General features: G+C 39.1%; 1 protein-coding gene across 2 annotated transcripts in view; it reads right to left on the reverse strand.

Annotated features, from left to right (window-relative positions):
- Positions 1 to 27,644, reverse strand: part of ITGBL1 (integrin subunit beta like 1) — a 224,436-nt gene that overhangs the window by 184,626 nt on the left and 12,166 nt on the right. Inside the window, exon 1 of one of the 2 annotated variants that reach the window (XM_057532952.1) lies at positions 20,300 to 20,420. The exons of the other annotated variant lie outside the window; for it this stretch is intronic. The gene's annotated coding sequence lies outside the window, so the exon portion shown is untranslated. Of the gene's footprint in view, positions 1 to 20,299; positions 20,421 to 27,644 lie in introns of those variants that run through there. 2 annotated transcript variants of the gene reach the window in all.

Consider the following 27,644-nt stretch of genomic DNA (forward strand, 5'->3'; position numbering starts at 1 on the left):
TCAGATTCTTTTCCATTATAGGTTATTACAAGATATTGAATATAGTTCCATGTGCTATACCGTAAATCCTTGTTGTTTGTTTTATATATAGTGGGGTGTATCTATTAATCCCGTACTCCTAATTTATCCCTCCCCCTCCCCTTTCCCCTTTGGTAACCATACGTTTGTTTTCTATGTCTAAAAAAATTAACTTTTAATTATTATTCTATTTACTGTCAAGAGGAAGCGGAAAGAGCAATAAGGTTAGATAAACTGTGAGTGACTTCAACTGGTAACCAACTGGGTAGGATTCCGAGCTTTATTTGCTTTTGTCCTGGAAAAGTCCAAGGCACTTCTGGACTGGATATTGGGGTCAATTCAAATCCCTCTGCTAGACACAGGGTTTCCAGAGGACTTACACATGTGCCCAATTTTGATTATTATTTGTTTTGAAAAAGCTGTTTGAAGGCTGTAAAATGCCATTCCCCAAAAGAATGCCTCTTCTGCATCTAGGACTGATTTACATGAAAGGTAAGTAGGGAGATCCAATAACTAAACCAACATTGGAAAGGGGGAGGCTCTTGACTGCTTGAGTTCTCCCTATTTTGGAGAAATTCAGAAGGATTAATTAATAAATAATTTTGTGATTTTATGTAATTTGGAAGAATAATAATCTCACAAGAATTTTGTGGCAGTTGTTTAACATTCAGAGAGAACATTAAGCCCCTCAGAAAACAGGATTCGTACAAATATAATAATATAGCATAATGAACCTCACTGACAAAGAGTGACATGACATCATTAACTTGGCAGTGCTTTAAATGCATCCTTATAAATGAAACTTTCATTTCCAATATCGGTCAGCAGGAATTTCACTACATTAAATTCACTGTTAAAAGTAGGAATCCAGTGGACTCTGTTCATAACTATTCAAGAAAATGGTTTATCAAGAGATACTTCACGAGACATTTTAGTGGACTTTCTGCTAGTACGTTGAAGCTTGCAGGCCAAGATCAAAGACTATTCTAACCACAATCAATCAAATAAAGGCAATTTTGAATTTACTGTCTTCATCCTTATGGTTTTATCCCAAGAGATCACTGGAAATGAGAGTGCCTAGGGGACCACTTTGGTAGGTGGGATAGTGCTGTGGATGACACGTGTAGCCCACAGGGGCAGCAGGAGATGGTATCAGAGGAAGGAGTGGTGACGGGGAGGCCAAGGTCAGCCCGCAGCCACCGGGAGAGCCAAACTGAGCCAAAGGCAAGAGCTGAAACAGCAGAAGGTAGGAATGTGTTCCAGACACAAGGTTCCATCTGAGGAGCAAATTAGGACACAGAGACCCCCAAACCCTGAGTTGCATCCCATTTCTTCTTTCTCTTTTTTCCAATTACTGTTATGAAAACATGTCAAACACATAGAAACTTTTTCCTTTTTCAAAGCCATCCGTTAATGATCCCTATGGGGACACCTGATTCCGAGTAGAAAAATCAATTGCTAAATTCTGTCTATTTATAGGCAACTCACATTAAGGGGATAGGAACAACATGAGAAACTTCTTGTCCAAGCCAGAAGTGACAACTGTGGACAACTTTCCTTGTTCCTGTTGATCTAGTTCCAAAACTGAGTTGGGGCATTTTATAGTGAAAGTCAAAGAGAAAATATGAACATAAAGACCATAAAAGAATATTTCAGTGCTAGCAAACAGTCTGCTTTCTTTCTCCAGATAAAAACCATTAAAAACTGTACAACCTTCCACTGTAAAGCAATCACTATTGCAGTCTTCTATGCTGTTGATACAATAAATTATGCATCCAGTGCCTCTGTGTAATTCTAAGTGCAAAGATCTGGGGTAGGAGTTGACAGAGTTAAAAGAACAGTAGGAACCAAAGTAGGAACCAACATCTAGCAACAGCTGTTCTTTAATACACGGTGTAGAGCACGTATACCATAACAAAAGGATACAGGGTAAATGCAGAAGAAGTCTGAAATTCTTTTTTTGCGGATAACCAGGGGATTACCAGTACGTAGTTAAAGACACAGATGATGCAAAGCAAGATTGTGCTGGTAAAGGACATTTGGGAACCAAGGGGCCATGTATGCTACTAGGCTCAAGGAAATAAGATTGGTGGTTCAATAGACTGACATATATACCATACCCATGCATGCAAATATGTATGCAGATTCATCCGAATAAATTATTTAGACCACCTGTATATTTTTTAAACTGAAAGATATTCCACATCTTCTTATCTAATTCCTTCTTTAATTGAAGTAACATTTGTTTATAACATATAGATAAGTTTCAAGTATACAACTTCATAATTTGACTACTGTATACACTACAATGTGCTTACCACCAAAAATCTAGTTTGCATCCATCACCATAATTCTTTCATTTTTGTAAAATCTTAAAGCCTTGATAAGCCAAAATTACTTGAATCCTAAATAAATCTCACTGAACACTTCGCTAGAGCTCTCTAGACATAAGTTAGTGCAAACAGCACCCCTTCCCATATGACCTGGGGAAACATATGGACTTATAAAGGTATTTCACAGGCATTAAATGATATACAAAAGAATGATTGTAATATATATCCCTATAGAAAAATATGCCTCGTATTTCCACCCTCAGACACACCATCACAGATTATTTTAACCGTCTTGGCTATTCATCATATTTGAGAAGTTTAAAAAAAGTGCACTCACATCTGCAAAGGAAATACAATGACCAGGTTTCATGCAAGAGACTTCTCATCTGCACATGTGGAACCTAAGGCCAGCCAGTGGAATTTCAAAGGAAATGGAAGTTGAGAGTGGAGACAGCTCCCAATGGAAGTCATATGAGGTCTCAGGTAGAGAACATTTTTTTCGGTACTAAATTAAAAGAAAAAAAAGTGCAATAAAAATTTTAAATGACGGGTCAGATACATTAAATGAGAATGTAAATACCAGAAGCACATAATCATACGACTGAACGGAAAACCTTACCAACTGAAATCCTACCACGGAACCAGATGCTACTATTGGCAAAACATTCCAATCAGAGGTTGGCATCAAAATCTCCCCGACCTCTACTGGAACTGTCAAAGTATCAAACCCTACATAAGGAACACTCATCTTTGAGCAGCAGGGAATTTTGTACCTGCCTGAAATGAAAATATCTATCAGCTGAACTACTTTGAAAAAAAGGACACGCTGTTTCTCTCAAGGACACCTTAGCATCAGAATCAACTTCCAGATAATTTTTCTAGAGACCACTCGGTCGTCATTCAAAGGAACAGCCCTTAAGAAAAGCTACATGGTCACATGGGACCAAGGACAAGATGTGCTTTCAGCTCAGGAAGACAAGTACCAGCCACCTGGGTCACGGAGCACCTTTGCTCAGGACTTCCGTGTGGCCAATTTCAATTAAAAGATGACAAGTGGAATCAAAGTTTTTCTTTCATTTCCATCTTCACTTTATGACTAGTTTGCTCAATTACATAGAACTTCCAGAGTCTCGATGCCTTCCTGGTTTAAGTGTCCTGGCCCAACTCAATAAGAAAAATCGATATGGCAGTTATACATTTGGGGGATGGGGTGGGTAGTATAAGGTAAGCAGAAGGGGAAAGCAAATGTCTTCTCCTTGTGCTTAAAACAGACATTTCCTAAAGCTGGCTCTGGCAACTGCTATACATGTGACTGAACCCAAGCTTCCTAAAAATCTCTAAGCCTTGGACTCTTGACCTTTGATTTAGGAATTTAAAAAGAATTTACCTAAAAGGAATAACGTGAGGACTAAAAGAATCCTTTTACAGTACTTATCATAGTGCCTTGTACATTCGTAGTGGTCAGTTATTATTAGTTGTAATAATGAATACAGTGCTTATGAGATAAACATACTTACAGAGCCCAGAAGACCACTTTATCAAATGGCCTCCATTCTAGCTCCCTCCATCCTGTAAAGCCAAGTCTCCCTCTCTTTTCCCTCTGCATCAGACCTCCCAACTGCAAAGGCAGTTTCCAGGGCCTTTCCCACGGTTGGGTGTTGCCCTCTGCCACGCTCCCTTGGCTGCCCTGGCTCTCCAGACCCAGCCTAGCGATAGTGATCCAGAAGCTCGTTAATCCAACTCCCCAGATTGTCCACTCTCATAGCAGAGACCCTGTTTCTTCATTCCTCCATGCACATCTCTAGGTTTTTAACCTTTGTTCAGGATAGGGCAGGAAGCTGCTGCCAAAGGGTCTTCACTGGATGAGAGGGAAGGACATGGGAGAGGACCACTGTAACATAGAATCAGAAAAGGGAGGATTTGGGAAGTGATATCCAACTTAACAGTCTTTAACATACGTGTCCATGTGTGATCACTATAATGAAAACAATGGAGAGAAGGAAGTTGAGGATGGCAATGATAAAAGGATGCAAGTTTCAAGGGAAAATCAAACACCATTGATACTGATGATTGATATTGGAAAACCCAATAAAATGAGAAGAGGAAAGACTAAAAAACTGATGTGTTCTCTGTAGGTTATAACTAATTACAGCCATTCATTGTGAGCCGTTTATCATTCATGCCTAATTATCATGCAGCACAAGCACAATTATGCATATTGCAAAATATTAAAATCATAGAACCAGAATTTTTAAGCTTGAAGAAGCTTTCCAGATTATGTAGGTCGAGCCACTCCCTGGTGTGAAGTGTGAGACGTTAAATGATTTACTGGGTCACAGAGCTGTGCTCAGACAGAGGGAAGCCCAGCCCAGGTCTCCCAACTCCCAGCCTTGGGCTCCATCCCTGCTGGCCACTGGCCTCCCTGGGAGTTTATCTCCCTTTGGAGTAAATGGGATTTGATTAGAGTGTGAAATTCTATACCGAGTATTATCTGTTGTCTTGCAACAGAAATAGGTTTTAAACTCTGGTTTCAATATATTAATTTTCAGAGGTTAGTAAATCATTCAAGTAGAAATGTTCTATGAAAAATAGTAACTGTGGAGTAATACAGAATGGAACACACAGATTTCGGGGGAGGGTATCTGCATCTGTGGAAACAGGCTGGTGGGAAAATTAAAGAGTATTAACAAAACCCACATGAGACAATAAACCTTTTGAAAATATCCCACTCTATTATGAGATACACACTGTAAGCTACAAGATATTAACTTTTACCTCAATGACTTCCTTTTACCTAGAATCCTCGTGTCAAGACAAAGGGAAGCTAGGCTGGTTATGTAAACCATGTAACTTTACCCCCCCCCCAAATGGAAAATCTAATTCCTAATTATGTTCCAGACAGAGGCAAGTAAAGACCTTTTTAATCCTCTTCCACCTCCCCGACCTGGGCTCATCCTATGTGAGGGAGGCCCCTCCTACAGTATGATTTGAGAAGTACCAAAAATTATTTGCTTGAAAAAAATCTTCCCTCTGTTACTTCTTTCTACCAAAAAAAAGTGTGTTCCCAGAAGACTCCTATACACGTAGCAACAGCGCTGTTGAAGGAACAGCACCCGTACACAGATTAAGCCCTGAGGATCCTTGGGAGGATGGGATGAGGACAGGTACGTTTCGACAAGAAGACTCTAGGTTGGGAAAAGAAAATCAAGCCTGGGGAAGAGGTAACTATGGTTATGTCTGTTGGGATAGAGACTAGGGTGTTATCTGTGTGGGGGGCTGGCAGCAAAGGTGGGCTATTTCATGGTTATGCCAATGGCAAGCTCAGTTCCTAATATTCCCATCCCTTCAATATCACACATTTCTAAGTAATGAACACCAGGGGTTTGGGGCCCAGTCATCATTCCTGTTACTTACTCCTGTTTTTTGGCAGAATTTTTCACGTTTGTCTGCATGCATACATACTTTTCCCACAGCTGACAACAGAGGAGGCATACAATAGTGGTTGTGGTTTTTCAAACTTGATTTTATATTTTACGAAATCTTCATACTTATCATTTCAATGACTTAAATTATCATATTAATTTGATGTGCTATCATGTATTTTATACTACTGGATAAATAATTTGCCTATGACTTTTTGCTTTTATAGGCATCAATGCATTAAGCATCTTCATGTATATAGCATTTTCCTTCCCCTGGGTTATCTCCTTAGGATAAATTTCTAGAAGAGAGCTTATTGTCGCTAAGGTTAGAACTTAGAAAAAGTGAATAAAGGAAAAGTGAATATGAAGCATATGTAATATAATAACATAAAACATAACATAGAATATTAATATAAATATTATATTTATTTGTATAGAGGTGAGTATATATATATATAGGGGTGTGTGTGTGTGTGTGTATATACATATATATAAAGAGAGTTGTATAGTTACATATTCTGATTGAGGTGTTATCATTTTTAGCCCCTTTCAAATTTTTACTAGAAAAATTATACTCATAACTTTTAAAAACTGCCACTTATTAATCAAGGAGTCAAACAAAATCTGAGTAATAAGTAAACAGTCACCCAAAAGTTCAGTGCTATTTAAAACTTGAAGGCAAATTTCACCTGAAACATGAGCTCATTTTGAGACTTTGAGAGGAGGCCACATAAGCTCTCTGGGTTTCAATTTTCTCAATTAAAACAAAACAAAACAGGAATCTCCAAACCCCCTGCTTGCTTTTTGGCTCTCCATTTGTACACATTATTATTTCATGACTACCCAATACACACACACCGCATATTATGTCTTGTCACAACTGATGGCAGATAAACACTATGTTCCCCCCAAAATGGCTGAGTAGTGGGATATTTAGATAAATGATACTGATAGGACAAACCTAAATATGTGCTCTTGGGTTAAGTACAAGGAAGTATCATTAGTTAAAACGTCTGTACGACTCTAACCTGGCACACCTCTTAAATGGATCTGAGGTTAGAAACCAGCAACAGATGGCAGCATGCTTTGCGCAAAGCCAATTTCTCTATAACCTTGAAACTCTGAAAGGTCCCCAAAGAAGAAAAATCAGATAGGCTCTTAGCCAGGGTTGTCCTCGAGACAGATGAAGCTAATAGACTCATGTCAAAGAAAGAAGATGAGATTGATGTTCCCTGGGCTTCAGTCTCCCAGGTGCAAGGACATTTTGCCATCAGGCATGCAAAATAAATCTTCGGGTGACTGGGGGGACAGATGTGGAAAATACATTGGCAGGATGAACAGGTGATGAAGGCCCAGCTCACGTATCACTCAGGAGAACAGTTGCGTGCCTGAAGCCTGTCCTGGGTGCAGGTGTCATTTCCCACCCGCAGATCAGAGCCACTCCGGTCCACGTAAGAGAATGCAGAATGTACGTTTCAGTCAAAGACTCTCAGGACACAATTTACTGCAACATTGAGAATCATAATAAAGAGTACAGGACATGAGGCATATTCAAATGATTTAATGGGAAATCGCTGCAATTTTTTTTTTTTTTCAAAAAAGTAAGTGAAACATGCTGTCTTCTTAAAGTTTGGCCAGCTTTCATCAGGGTCATCATCCTTCATCAAATCACTGGGAGAGAGGGTAAAAGATCAAAAAGCAAAGAGTGCCGTTTTTGCTAGGGAAGGAAGTTAGAGAATTCAAATAGCCCTTTATTTATGAACTACTAGAGGCTTTCTTAGCTCTAAACGGAAACTCCTATGAGCAAAATTTTGAAAATGCTTAACATGACCTAAAATCTGCTCATTCAACATAACCTGTCATTTCCATCTCCCTGACACCCATTCACCTATTTATTTTTTGATATTTACTTATTTGTGCATCTACTATGTGCTTAGCAATCCCAGAAACTTTGGGATTTACTCCCAGAAAATGCCTTCATAGAGAGATTATTGTTAAATAATACTGTTAAATGCATTTATACCCTAGGCAGCTTGAAGCATCTCCATTTAAATTTGGAGGGTGAAAGGGTTCAGGATTATTAGAAAAGCAATGCAGAGAAAGAAAGAATTGATATTCGGCTTCTGAAACTCAAAAGAGGATTGTATAGCAAGACAATACACTTGAAAGCCAGGATTTTCTAAGAGATTTTCGAAATTCCTTTGGTGGCTACATTTTAACCTATCACCCACCGGGACTGCTGAATTAAATCCTGGTGTTTTACTAAATGGATTTCCCAGGAGCATCGAAGGGGAAGTAAAGGAAAAGCTCATCCTTTCAAGCTCTAAGGAATTCTGGGGAAAGAAAGACAAAGAAAAGAGGGACCAGAGAAAAGAAGGCAGAGGAAGCAGATCCGATCCCTACGGGGAATTCTGACAACCCCTCTCAGGAAATCCAGATAACACTGCCAGCCCTAGCCTCCTTTCTGACTAACAGAAGTAGCCTTAGGAAACCTGAACAGGAAATTAGTATCCACTGTAAATTACAAAGAGGCCCTAAAAACTGCAATAAAGTGTGTCAGCTCCATTGAGTCAAATACATCTCTGGACTCTAAAGGCAACCCCATTTATTCCATTTCTCTCTTCTCCCAAAATAGCAAAATCACCTCCTAACTGAATAATGGTCAAGCATGACCACAAATACAGTCATATATTTGAAGCAGTTGAACTTGACAAAGAAGGTGCTGCTTACACTCCGGATTTTCCTGTAAGAAAACGTTCATCCAGGGGACTCAGAATTTGCCATCTTAGAATTCAGCTTAAACCAAGGGAAATATTTAAAATCATCAAAGGAATGTATGGCAGAAGAAAGTGGCCGTGGATGATGGAAGAAAAGTTGCCAGAATTCGTTTGGAGACATGGACCCTCTGCCACCATTTGTCTAATCTTAAAAAATATCTTCCAACGTTAACAATCCAAATTCAATGTCACAGCTTGTACCTGTTTATACAAACTTTCTCTTGCTGAGAAAACCAAAAAGTGGGTTAATTTGGAAGCTATCAGCTTTCTAAGGTAAATTGTGGCCGAGACAGGGAAGGTAAGATGGTCTAAAAGGATGGTCAGAAGGACAGCTTGGCCCTAATCAGCTCCGCCATCTGTTGACCTGGAAGAGGAGAAAACGTCTGCAAAGGAGACCCATGCACTTTATTCACAATCTTTCATCAGAGACAGAGAAACAGACAGAGTTTCCTTAACGACAAAATTCAAACACATTTAACTCACAGTGGTTTACCTAATTATAAGTTGGAGGTATATAAGCACTTACAAATGATAGAGCAGAAAAGTCATTAGAACCTTCAAAAAATCATTCTATAGAACTTCCAGCCAAATGGTTTACCCAGAAACAGAAAGATCTCACATATGCAATATGCTAGTATACCAGTTATTAACAATGGAGGCAATATGAAGAAGAAATTTGAGAAGTCTTTACTAAACGTCAGGAAATGTCTTTGGCTTTGGGGCAACGCTGGTGCTGGGAATACCAAGGGATTCCCAGCTCATCGACAGAAAAGCATGTTATTCAGTGATGATTTCTCTAATGACCAAGAAACTCTGCTCTCTTTCTCTGCAAATCTGTCACTAAAATCTGAAGCGAGAAGATAAACAGAGTCAGAGCTACTGCGTTTGACTTGGCCCACGCTTGTTGGGCTTGGCATATTTTGTCAATACGTTGATCTGTAGTCTAGCCTCTTCTCTGTCCTCATTTATAATTTCTCACCCCTCTGAAGTTATCACACCCCAAGGATACAAATCCCTCTCATTCTTCAAGACCCAGCTCAGAGGCACCACCTCCCACATGATAATCCCAGGCAGAATTAACGGCTTCTCACACAGTACGTGAACGGCCAATCACTCACACCTCTGCTTATAGTAGTATTATTTTAATCAGTCTTGGCTTCAGGGTTGGACAATTCTTTTTTGCTTACGAGAACTCTGTGTGTAATAGCTGCCCATTAAGTGCGTCTTAGCTCAGGCTACTGTAACAAATACCATAGGCCGGGTGGCTCAAACAACAGATACTGAGATGTCTCACAGTTCTGAAGGTCGGGGAGTCCAAGATCAAGGTGCTGGCATGCTTGGTTCTTGGGGAGGGCCCTCTTTCTGGCTTGCAAACAGCTGCCTTCTCACTGCATCCTCACATGGCGAAGAAGGAAAGAGCTCTGGTGTCTCTTCCTCTTCTTATAAGGGCACTAATCCCATCATGGGGGATCTACTCTCTTGACCTCATCTAAACCTAATCACCTCCCAAAGGTCCCACTCCCTAATACCATCATACCGGGGGTTGGAGTTTCAACATATGAATTGGGGGATGGGGCAGCGGGGGTAGGGGAGTGGGGGACACAAACTTTCAGCCCATCAGGAAGTTCTGTTTACCCTTATTGAATGTTTCCATCACTGCAAGTAAGCTCTTGAAACAAAGTCTAAAATGAAAACATTTTGTTTTTCACTTGTTTTAAAAGCTAGCAATTCTCACACCAAGACCTTTATTCCACCTCTCCATGGTTTCTATTTTTTCACCAGTGAGTCAGACAAAGTGAATGCTACTTTATCAATGTGCATCAGTATTTAGGTGTCCTTTGATGTCAGTGACCTCATCTCTAGCAGTACATTAAGGCTTTTTCCTCTAGCGTGAAACAAAATAAAACAAAAGTTTACTAACTCTCTTCCTTCAGAAGGGATCTTACCAAATGCTACTCTAACATTATTTCCACTCACACTTCTCAGAAAACGAATCTTTCTGCTGCAGATCTGACGATGTAGGCTTGCATTTACAAAGAATTATTCTCCAAATGGTCATTCAAGTGTGACAGTTTTCATTTAAATATGATCCAATTTTTGTCAATCCCTGTGATAGGTCACCTTCCATTATTTCATTTAAGCTTCATAAGAGAGATGATTCTCATTCTTCCTATGAAACAGACTCAGAAGAGGTGAAATAACCCGTTCGGAGTTGCACAGCCAATCCAAGACAAGACGAGATTCTATCTATCCAATATTTTTAACCCTGAAGCCCATATATATTCCACTACATCATCTGGTCTTTCCAAGCCATCTGCCAAAGTATTGAAGGGACACTAAAACACATTGAGCACCTCCTATACGCCACATGCTAACAGATGAGGAAGCGTTCCATAAAAATTTAATGGATGGGGGCTTCCCTGGTGGCGCAGTGGTTAAGAATCTGCCTGCCAATGCAGGGGACATGGGTTCGAGCCCTGGTCCGGGAAGATCCCGCATGCCACGGAGCAAGAAAGCCCGTGCGCCACAACTACTGAGCCTGTGCTCTACAGCCCGCGAGCCACAGCTACTGAGGCCACGCGCCACAACTACTGAATCCCACGTGCCTAGAGCCCGTGCTCCACAACAAGAGAAGCCTCTGCCATGAGAAACCCACGCACCACAACGAAGAGTAGCCCCCGCTCGACACAACTAGAGAAAGCCAGCGCGCAGCAATGATGACACAACGCGGCCAAAAAAAAAAAAAAAATTAATGGATGCGAGTTGGAAAAAAAAAACCTACCATTGCAAAGCTGTATACAGTTTATATCTCAAAAGAAGTAGAATTTGATCCCTACTTTGGAACATGAGTTTTGTTTGTTGAATGTCTCTAATCTCATTAATTACCCCCCCAAAACATCCTGTAACAGAGATTAATAGTTATTGCTATTGTCAGAACACAGTAGTGCTGACCTCTGATCTCAGAATGCTGTACTGAGAATTCCATGAATAATATATAGAATACCTAGCACAGTGCCTGGGCACACAGTATATACTGAGTAAATAGCACTTTCTATTAAGTTGTCCTATTCTTCAGTTTATAGGCAAGGATAGTTGTCGGGCAGGTTTAGTAGCTTTTACATCCTGACACAGCTCTCACAAGGTAGAGTTAAGAGTCAGCTCAAGTCTTCCTGGTTCCAAAGCCTGTGACCTCGAATCTCCCCCCATGACCATTCCTGAAGGCATCCCACTTTTACAATCGACACGGGAAAACTAAGCAGCCATATGTCCTTAACCTACTTAAAAGTAAAGGAATGAACTCTGAAATGCCATCCACTCTTTTCAGTCAGGATATAGAGTCAGTTCAATGTGTATGTCAAGCAAAAAACTATACTCCCCTTAACATGACAACGAAGAATGAGCAGATTGCTCTGAAAAGACCATGCCTTCTAATTCGAAAAGCCACTGCTCTCGTGACTCTGGCCTCTTCTGGAATCACGCTCTCCCCCAAGTGCCAATGCAAGGGCTGGCTCCTTGGTTTGAAAGGCGTGGCTGGTGTCATCCAGACATCCTTTGGGAAATATCAACATCAATATCGCCACTTACTGGGGCCCCAATTTCCTCCTCTGTGTCCCCTCTCCCATCACAGTGAAGGCCCACTGTGATGATCTCCCCCTCTGAACCCCAGGATTTCTGTCATCACCACCTCCTAGGCCTCAAACTTGCTGCACAGCTGTATGCAGCCCTCCTTCTGTGACAACTGCCCACTGAACATGCAACTGTCTAACCTTCCATCTATCTTCCTAGGCACTGTACTTACCAGTAGTACAGATTTAGGGAGGAGTTAGGGAGGGTTAACCCTTCTTTCTGACCTGAATAATCTGTAAGGAAATAAATTTTATAAGCTGAGATTCGGTATATTTCTATGAGCTCCCCACATTCATTTCCTTGAAAAGTAAACGAATTCCTTACTTTAGGCCATTGCTTTGCCAATACGTCTGAGCTTGACAATTACTTGGAACACTGACGAAAGACACACATCTATGAAATGCACTTCTCTAGAAGAGGGGCTTAGGAAGCCGATGACAGGAAACCATCACAGCTAATTCTTACCATCACCCAAGCTGGGAAAACACACCAAAGTAATTTAATTATACATCAAATATATTTTAAAATAAATTTTTGCCAATACAATTATAATTGCCAATTTTATCCATATTTTCACTGGCAACTTTTCAACAATTACAACCATATTTTTAAAGCATCCTAATTTTCTTTTTTCAGTGATGCTGAGGTAAACCTCCGATCCCGGCCTTTCTTTTAGCCAGAGCGTTGGCAAAGGGGCAGGTGTGGTATTATTTTCGGCCACAGAACAAGCACGTGCTGTTAATCCACAGGTTCCATATAATTTTCCGTGCTCCTCACACGTCTCCCGGCAACTGCCCTGACACGGCTCGCAATTAGCTTGAGCAATCTGACAGGATCACAACACCTGCCTTGGAGCTACACATTTCTCTTGTGAAATCTGATGTGCTTGAGTAATATGCTAAATCTGGGATTTATTTTTACCTAAGAAAGATATAGAGAAACAAAAAACAAGATAGGTCATTAAAATCACTGGGAGTACCTAGAAGCCACAAAACAAGTTCAAGGTTTATGAAGAAATATTATAAAGAAAATTTTATTGTAAAATATTGCCCCTAAGAATGTATTTTAGTAGTTCTTCACATAGTTTTAGATTTTTTTTCCCATTTGGTTGATGCAATTTCGAAAGCATTAAAAAAAAAAAAAGCTGACACTTGAAAGCTACAGTATAGTCATTTTTTTGTGTGTAACACTAACCTAAGTAAAGTGTGGAATACTGGATGTGTGTTTGTTCCCCTTACAGTGGTAAACATGCATCGACTGAATAAATGAATAGTAATGTAGCCACTGAGAATAGCAATAGCAAGAATGATTAAAATTATCATTATTGGGGCTTCCCTGGTGGCGCAGTGGTTGAGAACCTGCCTGCCAATGCAGGGGACACGGGTTCGAGCCCTGGTCTGGGAAGATCCCACATGCCGCGGAGCAGCTGGGCCCATGAGCCACAACTACTGAGCCTGCGCATCTGGAGCCTGTGCTCCGCAACAAGAGAGGCCGCGACAGTGAGAGGCCCGCGCACCGCAATGAAGAGTGGCCCCCGCTCGCTGCAACTAGAGAAAGCCCTCGCACAGAAACGAAGACCCAGCACAGCCATAAATAAATAAATTAATTAATTTTAAAAAAAATTATCATTATTTTACAATATTAAGCATGACATTTAAATAGCTTATGAAGTTTTAAAGCTGTAAGGGGTCTAGACTTCTAAAATATGAAACCCATGCTGCAGATCTGTACTACTTACCATTTCCCCTGATTCCTCAAATAGCTTCATATCTCCAGTCACCTCATCTCCTGTTTTTTCTCCAGTACCTCATCTTTTTGTCCTTATTGCAGTCAAACTCTTCTCCCTCCATCTCTTTTAAAGAGACGTGAATAAAAGAAAAATATATCGTATATATTGACCCATACGGTTACCATTTCTAGTTCTCTTCATTTCTTTGTGTAGATCCAGGTTTCCATCTGGTATTAAAGGTTCTGTGGAGGTAAAATCATTTCTCTTGTCCACTGGACAACGTGCTGTGATGACAGGTATCTCCAGCTGTCACTGGCTACCTACCATGTGAAGCCTGGAAATGGGGCTGTCCTGGGGTAGCAGAGCCCACATTTAGATCCTGGTAATGTCCTTTGAGCACTAAACTGCGTTGCACCTGAAGACAGATTTAATCCTAGACCAGTGGTTCTCAAATCTTACCATGTGTCGGAACAACATGGTGACCTTGTTTAAGCAGATGGCTGAGCCCACAGTCGGAGTTCTGGATTCAGTAAATCTGGGGTGAGGCCTCAGAATTTGCATTGCTAACAAGTCCCCGGTTGAACCACACTTTGGGAACCATTATCTTAAATATTTCAATTAAGTAGGCCAGTAAATTGTCATTTTTTTTTTTTCTTAAGCATGTTTGAGTTGGGTTTTCTATTACATGGACCCAAGAAAATTGTCCTACCTGATAAACCCATGAGTATCTGAAATACATTTGCCCCCCCCAATATAAGCCTGAATTATTCCATCTCATTTAAGTATTTATACGCTGAAAAGTATATGAAGGAAAGTCATAAGGAAATTATTATACAAAATAACACAGAGTTCATAGTATATTTAGGGTTTATTCCTACTTCATATTGTGCTACAATTAAATTTCATCACATCTTGTAATCAAATAATGGAGGTACACATGAAAACTATTTAATACTTAGATTTCTTTTTCTTATAATAGGAAGTTTCTGATATTTTCATTTGGAATATTATTTTTGATGAACTTAAATGGAAGCTATTTTTTTTTTTTTTTTGTCTGTGCCGCGTGGCATGTGGGATCTTAGTTCCCTGACCAGGGATTGAACCCACGCCCCCTGCACGGGAAGCGTGGGGTCTTAACCACTGGACCGCCAGGGAAGTCCCAAACAGAAGCTACTTTTACATAAGGAATATAATGAACAAGACAGATCTTATTTTACTTTGGATACAGTAAAAATAACAAGATTTGCAACTAGTATTTGTTTAACATACAACCTATCATTTTATTTCTCATTCATCTTTCACAGCCCTAATGAAATGGTCACCTGTATCTAAAGAGTGAAAGTGTCCTAGACACCCACAAATAAAAATACATATTTCAATAACTGGAAACTTCTCTGGAGGTGATATTTTAGAGAAAATGAGTTGAGCTCAAGAGTGTAACTGTTCGGAGTCTTCTGGCTCCTAAGACAAATTCATTAGGTGATAAACTGGCAGCCTTTGGGAGCTGCTGTATTCTTTGGCCACCACTGGCCACCTTCAGATGGCTGTTTGGTGAACAACTGCTCCTCATCCTTTTGCCCTCAAAAATATTGCTTTCCCAATTTCCTATTTATGGCCCCAACATAGCCCCTTCCACTCTCCCAGGTAGAAGATATTTGAAGTATTTAACCAGGAATGAGGAACCAGTGCTTAACACCAAAGCAGGGCAGGGTTCTCTAGGCAGGCAGGAATTAGCCCTTTAATTCCAAATTATGAAGAGACCCCGGTGTCTCTGGAATGGGGGCTGGGGTGGGAGGTTGCAAGCTTTGGGATTATTTGAAAACCAGTATGACCATAACAGATTCCATTCAACAGATAAGTCTTGTTCCACCCTCCAGCCCCATCTTCAATTCCTATCAACTCCATCATATAACGATGTACCTAGCATCATTCTTTCCCTTGCTTTCCATGGTCATCAGCAGACTTCAGAACATGATTAGTTTTCGCCGTTGGCTATTAAAATAGCTTTCTCAATGTTCCCTCCACATAAGACTTTCCCCTTTCCATTCATCCTAAGAGCAGTGTCCCTGAAATTTCTATGTGCAAAGTCAATTCTCTGCTCACCATTACTTGCCCAGGGCCGTCCAGTCATATTTTTGGCATTGAAAGGCTCCCACTTATCTCTGCAGGGTTCTCTCTGAGAACCCTTCTGAAAGAACCCACTGACTTAAAGAAGCAAAACTGGTATCCACGATGTCCTAGCTTCAAATTCTGCTCATGTTCTCCCACTGGCTAAAATGCTGATCCCCTCAGATACACTAGTCAATATACCTTACTCATCTTCCAAACAGCTCTTTACATGCCAGACACTTTGTAATACTACATTATACTATATTTTAAACCTCCTATCAGATTTCTCAAGGAAAATAATCATGTATTTTAATCTTTATAACCCCTATAGCTACTGATGCAGTGTCTTACCCCATAGTAGTTGCTCAGTAGACAGCTGGTGATTGAACAGTGACACATACAACACAATGATCTGTATCTCTAATTTTATACTCGTATGTAAGTCTTTGGCTCTTTATATATGAAAAAGCAGTCCATTTTCAGTTTCAACACTTAAAGACAGTGACTAATTTATACCAACTTCCAAATCATTAGAAATAATAATTACACACATATTTTTGTCAAAAATATTTATACTCATACGGACTTCCAATAAAACTGTCTTTTGAATTTCAAAATCAATCAAGTTGCATGTTAAAATTAGTCCCTAAAGGACCTAAAGTTCTTCATTAGAAACAGGAAATATAATCTGCCTTAAATTAACGAACTACATACATAACAGTGCTGTCAACAAGTTTACAATGGTTGACTGGCCAACCAATGGTTGTATTGACAGCTCACACAACTTAAAACTCTTTGCATTCTCTTCTTCTTAAGTAAATTGAATTCCATTGTTTCAAAAGCTGAAAAACAGAAATCTGAGTAATACCAAATACGCAGACTGATTCCAATGCTTTTCTGAAGTTCTCAGGAGATAAAAGAAGTTCCCAAAATAGCTTATCAAAAAACCAAACACATTGTGCTACATAAAATGTTCTTCTAAGGTAGAATAAGTGTGAAAATTAAAGAGAGTAATTTAACAAAAATGTAGATAAATGGCTTACTGAACATGCACATGGAAACAGACAGCCACTGAACCTATTTCCTTACATGGTAACACGGATCGATAGTTTGGTTTTCACTGAATCACTGTATTTTATGGCATTTGGAACGTGCATTTATCCAGAGATGAGCTGCAAGGTGACATAAAATGACAGATGTGGTACATTTAAGTGCAGCGGAAAGGAACCCTCGCCCTTTGACTCATAGAACATTACGTCTATATTTAGGGAATTCCTTTTTGTGCGATTGATATGAATTCCTTCATTGAATATTAGTTTCTAGATACATTTTTTTCTTTTTTCTTTTTAACTTTCTTGCCCCTTCATAAAAATCCTCAAGATGCCAATATAATTTTCCATGTAATTAATTTAATATGGTTACACTTAAAAACGAAACAAAATTACCTCCCAATTAGATCTAAATATCAGATATTCACAATCACATCAATCCATTTAATTGCACTGAAGAGCCACGATATTCAAATATTTATGTTAAATGCTGTGGCTGAGAGAATTATTGCCATCAGCTACTCAACTCCCTCCTGCCTACCCACCTCGCAGAGTAGAGAGGGCAGAGCACAGCTCCTGATGCCCTGTCCTCCTCTAGACATCGTTTTGGAGATGTTTAATAAATGCTTGTTAAATGTAATTTAACTGAGGCTCAGAGAAGTTAAGTGACTTGCACAAGGTCACACAGTAAGTGACAATAGTGAAGAAAGAACAGTTTGTTTTGTTTTTTTAATTCTAATTTCCAGGCATTTTCCTGAGCAGCCTGCCTCTGCATTTCCATCCTATCCAAACCTTCTCACTTAGCTCTCCCCAAGGAAAGTTTTTTTAATATATATTTATTTATTTTATTTATTTTATTTTTGGCTGCATTGGGTCTTCTTTGCAGGCTTTCTCTAGTTGCAGTGAGTGGGGACTACTCTTTGTTGCAGTGTACAGGCTTCCCATTGTGGTGGCTTCTCTTGTTGTGGAGCATGGGCTCTAGGCATGTGGGCTTCTGTAGTTGTGGCACGAGGGCTCAGTAGTTGTGGCGCATGGGCTTAGTTGCTCCATGGCATGTGGGATGTTCCCGGACCAGGGTTCGAACCCATGTCCCCTGCATTGGCAGGTGGATTCTTAACCACTGTGCCACCAGGGAAGCCTGGGAAAGATTATTAAATTCAACAAAGGCTTTATTAATAACAGATCAATGTATTGCCACTCATAAGTCTTAAAATTCTTCATTTGGCATATAAGCATGGATACTTGAGATATAGACGTGCAGGAACGCCAGGCAGATTGATGAGTGGCATATGCAGGATGTCCCCAGAAGCCTCATATCATGACCCAAAGGTTGACATACCCACCTTCAAGGCACAAAGGAAACCCTCATGATGACCTAATCAAAATTGTTCAGTTTTCTATACACATTTTTCTTCTCTCCCTGTGCATTTCTGTCAGTTCACATCTCTTTGTTCTAAAAAAGGCTCTATATATATTAAAAATTACATGTATTTGAATTTCTGGATTTCATATTATGAACACTTTAATTTTATAAAAGCAAAACAAATCTCTAATGTGATATGTTCATAACAGCCAAAATATGTAATACACAAAACAACACTAGTTAATGTCCATGAAAATAACAAATATATATTCAACTCTCCTACCTATGTTTTCTTTCACTTTTATACAAAAGGAAAACCAAAGGTTGTAAAAGTGTTTCTCCCACTGCTGGCTCCAGAGAATCCTTCTTATTTGGATAATACTTGGTGCTAAATGCAATCACTCTAAGAATTTCAGTTACAGTTGAGAGAAATGCTCTTTGTTGGTATGACAAGTAATTTTAGTCCCAGTGATTTCTGCTACCTGGACTTCTTTTGATGCTAAATGAATGAGGTGTTCTTTCTTCTGCCCAGTATTTGAGCTTTTATGTCCACTATCGCTGACATAAGACAGAAAGAAGAGTCAAAAATCTGCTTCTCCAAGAAAAAAATCAAGATATATTTTAAATGTAAAAATGAGGTCCCTGAAAATTATGTTTTCATTTCAAGACTCCAAATTGATGAAAATATTTTCCCTAAATATGTGGTTTTAGGACAACTTTATTATGCTTGAAGAGAAGCTGCCTGTTGATTTGGGGGATAGATTTTTCTCAGGTTACTCAGTATGATAGATGGAGAATAATAATTTTGACTACCTCTTACAAGTTATATGAGAAGTGAATGAATTGATACATATGAAAATATTTTCCAGCAAAGCATACTCAAATATAAATAGATATTTTCCCATTATTCTTTTGTATTACCAATGCAGCACTAATTTTAGGGCTCAAATCTATCCAAGCAAGCAATCAAAAGAAGTCTATCCAGTACATAGCTAACAAATCAAATATTTTTTCTTTCTTTCTTAAAAATGTTCTTTCTTTCTTTCTTAAAAATGAGTTATTTTCATGGCAATACTGCTCTTAGATCTTATATATATAAGTAATGGTGTTGACCAAGAAAGCAAAAAAAAAAAAAAAAAAAAGTCTGTAACTTGTCTTTTGTATTTTGGAAAAGAAAAGGTTTAATTAAATGGCCAAGTCATTTTGTTTAGAAAAATAACTAGTTTTGTCTAACTGTTCTGCACAGCAGAAAATGACAGCTTTGAAAGAGCAGTAATGACCAATTAGGAAATACATTTACCATGCTTTGATTTTCTCATTTTGGCTCCTTACTCTCTCCAATTGATTAAATCACAAATTTATGTCAATGCCTTGCTATAAGAGAAGTTTCTAAGCAATACCAAACTCATTGACCTTTTTTTAAAAAAATTTTTAGCCTGGCTTTTCCTAGGAAATATCCAGATAAAATAATAAAACAGGAAACTGGAGTGGGTAACTATTGACTTGGAATAATTTGATGTTTGAACGAGTGACTATGTACAATTAGGATGATAGGGCCTTTGGCATAGAAACTTGTCCTACCACATAAATTAGGACTGAGGTTACACAAGGTCAAACCAGCAAGCATTCTTCTCAAGGTCTTATTTTTCTTTTCCCTTTACAAAGCCATCATTCTACCCAGCCTTAAGTAAGATGATTTAGAGTAGACAGAAGAAAGAGTTCTATTACAAAATATAGTTTCTTATCTGCCAGGAAATGTGATCCTTGAAAAGACAAAGCACTCTTTTCCAAAGAAAATGAGATTTGCAACCTTCTTGCAGCTTTCAGTCTTTATCAATTTAAGAGTTAATGGAAAATAGCTTGAGAATTTACCTGTGTGAGGCTCAGAAAATGCCCTGGCAGGTCCCCCGGTCCTCCCTGTACCAGCAGTACTATACTTCTCCCTCTTCTCAGATGTGACTCGTGACCTTGAATCCCAGACCAGGCTCGGAATCTAAATTTCCCAAAGGACAAAGGCTTCAGATCTCCCAGTTCCACCCGGTTTGAAGTTTGCTTTTGCCAAGATCCTCAACATAGGAAGACACTTTTATTAACACTTCTGTTGACTGGTGATACCCTCTTGCGTGTCTTGGAGCCCGACTCACTCTAGTGGAAATGTGTACGTGCTTGTGCAAGAGCCAGAGTGCTAGAGAGCTGTGCGCGTGTATGAGTGTGAGCGTGTGTAAGCAATTTAAAATCGAATGCTCTTTCAAGTCTCCTATATCAAAAAACCAAACACAAAAAATAACAAAAACTGCAACCAACCAGAATGTTCACTAATAGGCAAATAGTTCAATGAAGTAATACATCCATACTATAGAACATCATATATCTATGAAAATTCTTAATCATAAATATATATAAAAACTAGAATGAGGGCCATGATGTATTCCTAAAGAGAAAAAGCAAGAAAGAGGAAGGGAAACAACCTACGTGTGTGTGTGTGAGAATGTGAGTGTATGTATGTGTGTCCTTAACACGCATATTTATATAATCATGGGGAAATGTGGACGTATACACCCTAATTTAACATTAACTCCAGAGGTTATGATGAAAAGTAAGTCTAAAGGGGAGTCACAGCACACATATATTTAACTTACTTGATTTCCATTATATGTGCTTAGGCAATTAAGGTATACATTTGGCAATAAAGGGAGGTGGAATAATAATTTAAAAGCACAGAAATCCTGTCATTCCATCCACTGAGTGGAGGCCCCAAGTGGGTATGAAATGGAGCAAGAAAGTGACATTACCTCTGGGGGCTGAGTTTCTTGATGTCTATTTCCTAGTGTCAGCATCTTACTGGGCTGAGTGGCCCCAAAAGAACGATCCGGCCAAAGCCTGAAGATGTCTTCTAGCCATGGAGTACACCCCCATTTACTAGCGTTTACTGTGCTATATAACTGAGATATGGTGGAATAAACTCAGACATGGAGTTTTCCTTGGAGATTTGTCAGGGTAATATTTAAACTTCAGATGTTTGATCTTTGCGGTGACGTAGAACCTGTTCTCTGCCTAAGATGCAATGCTGCTGTACTGATTTTTTATTCAATAAACATATTTTCTTTTTACTTTTTGGAGCAAACGTGTATTATGTTTTAATAATTTTAATATACAGATAAATCAATTGAAAATTTTTAAATATTTAAATACATAAACAATTTTTGTATTCTCTCTGGTAATTTATATTCTGGTAACCAGACATTTAAAAATTATGTCTTCTCATGGAAATTGTAACCTCATAAATACTTCTAGGCAAAAAAGTAGTATATGTTGACCATGTAAACAGGCACAGGGAATATATGTCCATAACTGGTCACTTAGTTACTAGTAAATACATTTAAAAGCAAAGACATATTCCCTTCTGCCTTAAAATAATCCCCTTAGAGATGCCAGGTTTAATCACAACAGTAATAATAGCTACTATTTAGAGTGATCATTAAACATCAGTGATTCCATTAGATGCTTCACGTGTATTTTCTCACTTAAACTTTACAATAACCTACCCCAGAGTGTTAATCAGAGCCCATTAGAGATGAGCAAACTGAGTCTTGCAGAGTTTACCAAAACTGTTGAAATCCACGGAGCAGGTAAAGAGGTATGACATCCAGCCCTACTGGTCTCATGAGTTCAAGCTCTCAACCACTGTACATATTCTATTCGCCCTGCTTTAATAGACTTGAACTTTTAAAATAAAACCATTGTTTCAGACAGGGTTACATTTAGCTGCTGATGACAGAAAACCCCAAAATGACAGGGGCTTAAAGAGATACAAGTTTATTATTTTCATGTGCAACAGCAATCCAGAGGTAGGCAGTTCAGTACAGGTGTGGCAGGTTCCACAGAGTCTCAAAAAAGTCCAGATTCCTGTCTTGTGCCTAAGCTATCCTCATAGGTGGCCATATGCTCATCCCTTGATTCAAACGGGCTGCTGGAGTACTAGTTACAAAAGCCAAGATGTGGAAGCAACCTAAGTGTCCATCAACAGATGAATGGATAAAGAAGATGTGGTACATATATACAATGGAATATTACTCAGCCATAAGAAAGAATGAAATAATCCCATTTGCAGCAACATGGATGGACCTAGAGATCATCATACTGAGTGAAGTAAGTCAGACAAATATTATACATCACTTATACATGGAATCTAAAAATAATACAAATTTATTTATAAGACAGAAATAGACCCACAGACATAGAAAACAAACTTATGGTTATCAAAGTGGAAGGGGATGGGGAGTGATAAAACAGGAGTATTAGGATTAACAGATACAGACTACTACATATAAAATAAACAACAAGGACCTACTGTATAGCACAGGGAACTATATTCAATAACTTATAATAACCTATAATGGAAAAGAATGGAAAAAAAGGATATATATATATACACACACACACACATATATATACCCAAAAATCACCATGCTTTACACCTGAAACTAACACAACATTGTAAATCAAATCTACTTCAATTTTAAAAAGGGGGGCTGCTGGAACTCCAGGTGCAATCTAGGCAGGAAGAAAGGTGGAAAGGCAAAAGAAATTCCTCCTACAAGTTAGCCCCCTTCTGGTTCCCACAACACCTCCCCCTGTGTCTTCTGTCTCCTAATCCAGTTGTCTTCCCATTAATGCAATCTGCTTCTTAAGTTAGAGAATCTTAAATCCAGAGAAATATAAAGCTGGTTTATCTCATCATTTTATTTATTTCCTTTTTTCTCCCTGTGGAGGTATGATTAGAAAATTCAGATGAACTCAGCAGAGAATAAAATTTCTGTAATAGTAGAATTTATTGTTATATGCAAAACCATACAAGAAGATATTATTGCCTTGAGAATATAGAAAATTTACAATTTGGTTTATATTTTTAAGACCGCCAGCTACAAAAAAATCCTGAGTGGTTTTTGCATCCAAACCTAGATTCAAGGCTTTAGCATGTAACAGGGGGCTTTGAGGAGTTTCCAAACTCTCCATAAAATGTACATAGGATAAAAATGTGTTAGTGACAAGAGTAGTACTATTATTCATAAAAAATAGGAAAGGAAGCTGTTTTAACCTTTCCCGTCTTTGAACAAAGTTTTAGTGTTAGAAAAAGAGAACTTCTTTACCAAGTATTAATTGTAATTCAAATGTGACTTCAGCAGCCTAATAACATTTAATTGACAGAATAGTGAAAGAGACAATCAAATTAGGAGCCAACCAAATAACTTCTCACTGTCTTCATGAAATGTATTAAAGAGGCAGTCGCCAAAAGAATTCCCCAATAAGATACTGATTTGTAGCAGGTTTACACATGTGATAACAATCCCAAGGTGACTTTTCTATCAGGAGTACTAGCATTACAAAGATTTGAAAATGGAATGTCTCTCCCCCCTGCAGGTAGCAGTCCCCCAGGAAGATGGGTTATGCATGTGTGTCTCTGTGTGTAATGTTTAGCTGCGCACACATTCATAAACACACATATGTGAATGTGATTGTGCACATATTTATATATTCACATATACATGATATAAACACATACGTATGTAAACATGTTTGAAGACATACTTATGTATTCACATGTATATGACATGTGCATATAAAATTAAGGTAGCAAATATGTATTCATACACACATATATATGCTTGTATGGGCAATCAGAATATATATGTACAAAGAGAACCATCTCAGGCCTTGTTATTTATATTATTTATGTTATTTATAAATACACATACATTAAAGCAAGATGTGAAAAAAAGTAAAGGTATATATAACGTTAATACCTGAGGACATCAACTCTCAGGATAGAGGTCAAGACTTCAAAGACCGTGGATGAGCAAGAAACAAGATGATAAAAATAATAGTTAAACTCCTTGCCCCAAATGAGCAGAATTTGGAAATAAAATAAAAATTATGAGTAGTGAAAGAAACAGGAGTCTGAAGAGGCGAGGGATGACTGAGGCACACAACTGGGAACCTGGGGGTCTTAAGAACTAGAACGATTACTATTCAGTCTTAAGGTGTTTACATTCCTGTGATTAAACAACCCCACCCCAATGTCTCTAGAACATTTAGTAATGTTCATTAAATACAGCTGACCCTTGAACTACACAGGTTTGAACTGCACAGGTCCACTTATAACGTGGATGTTTTACAATAAACATGTAGTACAGCGCTCCAGGATCCATGGTTGCTTAAACCTGCAGATACAGAACGGCAGCTATGGAGGGCCGACTGTTATATTCAGATTTTCGATTGTGTGGCAGTCAGCAACCCAACCCCTGCATCGTTCAAGGGTCAGCTGCACTCAAAAACTCTGTGAAAGTGAATTATTTTGATTTTGTTTTGTATTGTATTGCTTTTCCTATTTTTGTAAGCAGAATGAGTGGGTTCTGGGATCAACCTATTTGTGATCAAGACTTTGGAGGAGATTAAGGAACAGCCTGGAAATACAGACATCTCAGTGGAAGTAAGAGACAGAAGCAGAAACAAACTGAGTGTAAGCCTTGCAAATTTGCAGAAATCTTGGGGTTTCCAGTAAAGAAAAAGACTGAAAATTCCAGATTCAAGGACTAATCACACTGTATTGAGGGGAGGGCTCTGGAAACTTCCATCCAAGTCAATTATGATGGTGAAAATTGGGGTGACGTTTTCAGGGGCAGGAACACAAAAGTCAGCTTCTGAGATAAAGACAGAAATGAGGGTCAGAAACCTAGAGGTCCACTGAGTTGGAGCATGACCCAGTGAGTCTTGGTCGCCTCAAGCTGGCCAGGGCTGAAAGCTCACCCAGACTTGACACTATGGAGCAGGCCTGTTGTCCGAGGTGAGATGCTTCCAAACACTCACTGACAGTCAAAGGAGGAAATGTGAAACATAGATTGAGACCCAGAAGAAGATATGACATGGAAGGAAAATCACTTTTTGGGAGTAAATATCTCAGGACCAAGTATCACAATAGGGTAGAACAGGGGCATCTGACAGAAGTCAGCATAATAACTCGAGTGACCTACTCATCCCTCGTATGTGCTTGGCATGATTATCATCCCTGTTTGATGCTATTATTGTCCCCATTTCACAGGTAAGGAAACAGACACTAAAAGCATTTGAGTAACTTGCCCATAGCTCCACAACTGGCAAGTGATAATGTCAGGCACTGAACCTCAGCAGTGGCTGAGGTTCTAAGTCACTCTTCATGTTCTGGACCAAAAACCTGGTATTCCTTAGCATCACTGGTGTGGAAAAGTCTGGATCTAGGAACATTAGGTCCTGTAGATAAGCTCTGAAAGATGGAAAAGACAGTACTGGCATAGCCTGGATGGAGCATAAGGACAGCCAGGTATTAATGGCCTTGGAACCTCTCTCCCTCATGTACACACATCATGGCCTTCCTCTTGGGCTTTATAGAAGGAAGGCTATGGTAGGAAAAAGAAGGGCCCAAAAGATGTTCACATCCTTGTTCCTATAAATATGTAAGTATGTTACCTTACATGGCCAAAGGGACTTTGCCAATGCAATTAAGATCATGGATCTTGAGATGGGAAGATTATACTGGATATCTGGTTGGATCCAATCTAATCGCAAGCCTCCTTAAAAGTGAAGCACTTTACTTTAACCCCATCCTGTCTGGGCAGGGAACAGACACCCTCAGGCGACCTACATGCAGAGGTGAGGCCAAATCCAAACCTGAACCCCAGGAGCTGTGCGAACAAAGAAGAGAAAGGGAAATCTCTCGTGCAGCCTCAGGAGTGGCAGATTAAATCTCCACAGTTAACTTGATGTACCCTGCATCTGTGAAATACCTGAATAGACAATGAATCATCCCAAAATTGAGCCAGTGGGCTTTGGGAGCAACTGTAGACTTGGGGTTTGCTTTCTGCATATAATTTGTTTCTGGTTTTCTGTTTATCTTAGTTTAGTATTTAGAGCTTATTATCACTGGTAGATTTGTTTATTGATTTGGTTGCTCTCTTCCTTTTTTTTGTTATATATAAATATATATATATATTTTTTTTTCCATTTTCTCTTTTTGTGAGTGTGTATGTGTATGCTTCTTTGTGTGATTTCGTCTGTATAGGTTTGCTTTTAACGTTTCTCCAAGGGTTCTGTCTGTCCTCTTTATTTTTTCGTATAGTTTTTAAGTGCTTGTTATCACTGGTGGATTTGTTTATTAATTTGGTTGCTCTCTTCTTTCTTTTTTTTATTACTTTTTAATTTTGTTATTTTAATAATTTTTTATTTTTTATTTTAATAACTTTATTTTATTTTATTTTATTTCTTTTTCTTTCTTTTTTTTCTTTCTCCCTTTTCTTCTGAGCCACGCGGCTGACAGGGCCTTGGTGCTCCAGCCGGGTTTCAGGCCTGAGCCTCTGAGGTGGGAGAGCCGAGCTCAGGACATTGGCCCACCAGAGACCTCCCAGCCCCATGTAATATCAATCAGTGAGAGCTCTTCCAGAGATCTCCGTCTCAACGCTAAGACCCAGCTCCACTCAACGACCAGCAAGCTCCAGTGCTGGACACCCCATGCCAAACAACTAGCAAGACAGGAACACAACCCCACCCATTAGCAGAGAGGCTGCCTAAAATCATAGTAAGTTCACAGACACCCCAAAACACACCACTGGATGTGGTCCTGCCCACCAGAAAGACAAGATCCAGCCTCATCCACCAAAACACAGGTACCAGCCCCCTCCACCAGGAAGCCTACACAAGCCACTAAACCAACTTTACTCACTGGGGTCAGACACCAAAAACAACAGGAACTACGAACCTGCAGCCTGTGAAAAGGAGACCCCAAACACAGTAAGTTAAGCAAAATGAGAAGTTCAGAGAAATACACAGCAGATGAAAGAGCAAGGTAAAAATCCACCAGACCAAACAAATGAAGAGGAAATAGGCAGTCTACCTAAAAAAAAATTCAGAGTAATGATAGTAAAGATGATCCAAAATCTTGGAAATAGAATGGAGAAAATACAAGAAACATTTAACAAGGACCTAGAAGAACTAAAGAGCAACACAATAAATGATGAACAACACAATAAATGAAACTAAAAATTCTCTAGAAGGAATCAATAGCAGAATAACTGAGGCAGAAGGACAAATAAGTGACCTGGAAGAAAAAACGTGTAAATAACTACTGCAGAGCAGAATAAAGAATGAAAAGAATAGAGGACAGTCTCAGAGACGTCTGGGACAACAT

Source organism: Balaenoptera acutorostrata, chromosome 18, assembly GCF_949987535.1.
Source record: "Balaenoptera acutorostrata chromosome 18, mBalAcu1.1, whole genome shotgun sequence".
Classification (NCBI taxonomy): Eukaryota; Metazoa; Chordata; class Mammalia; order Artiodactyla; family Balaenopteridae; genus Balaenoptera; species Balaenoptera acutorostrata.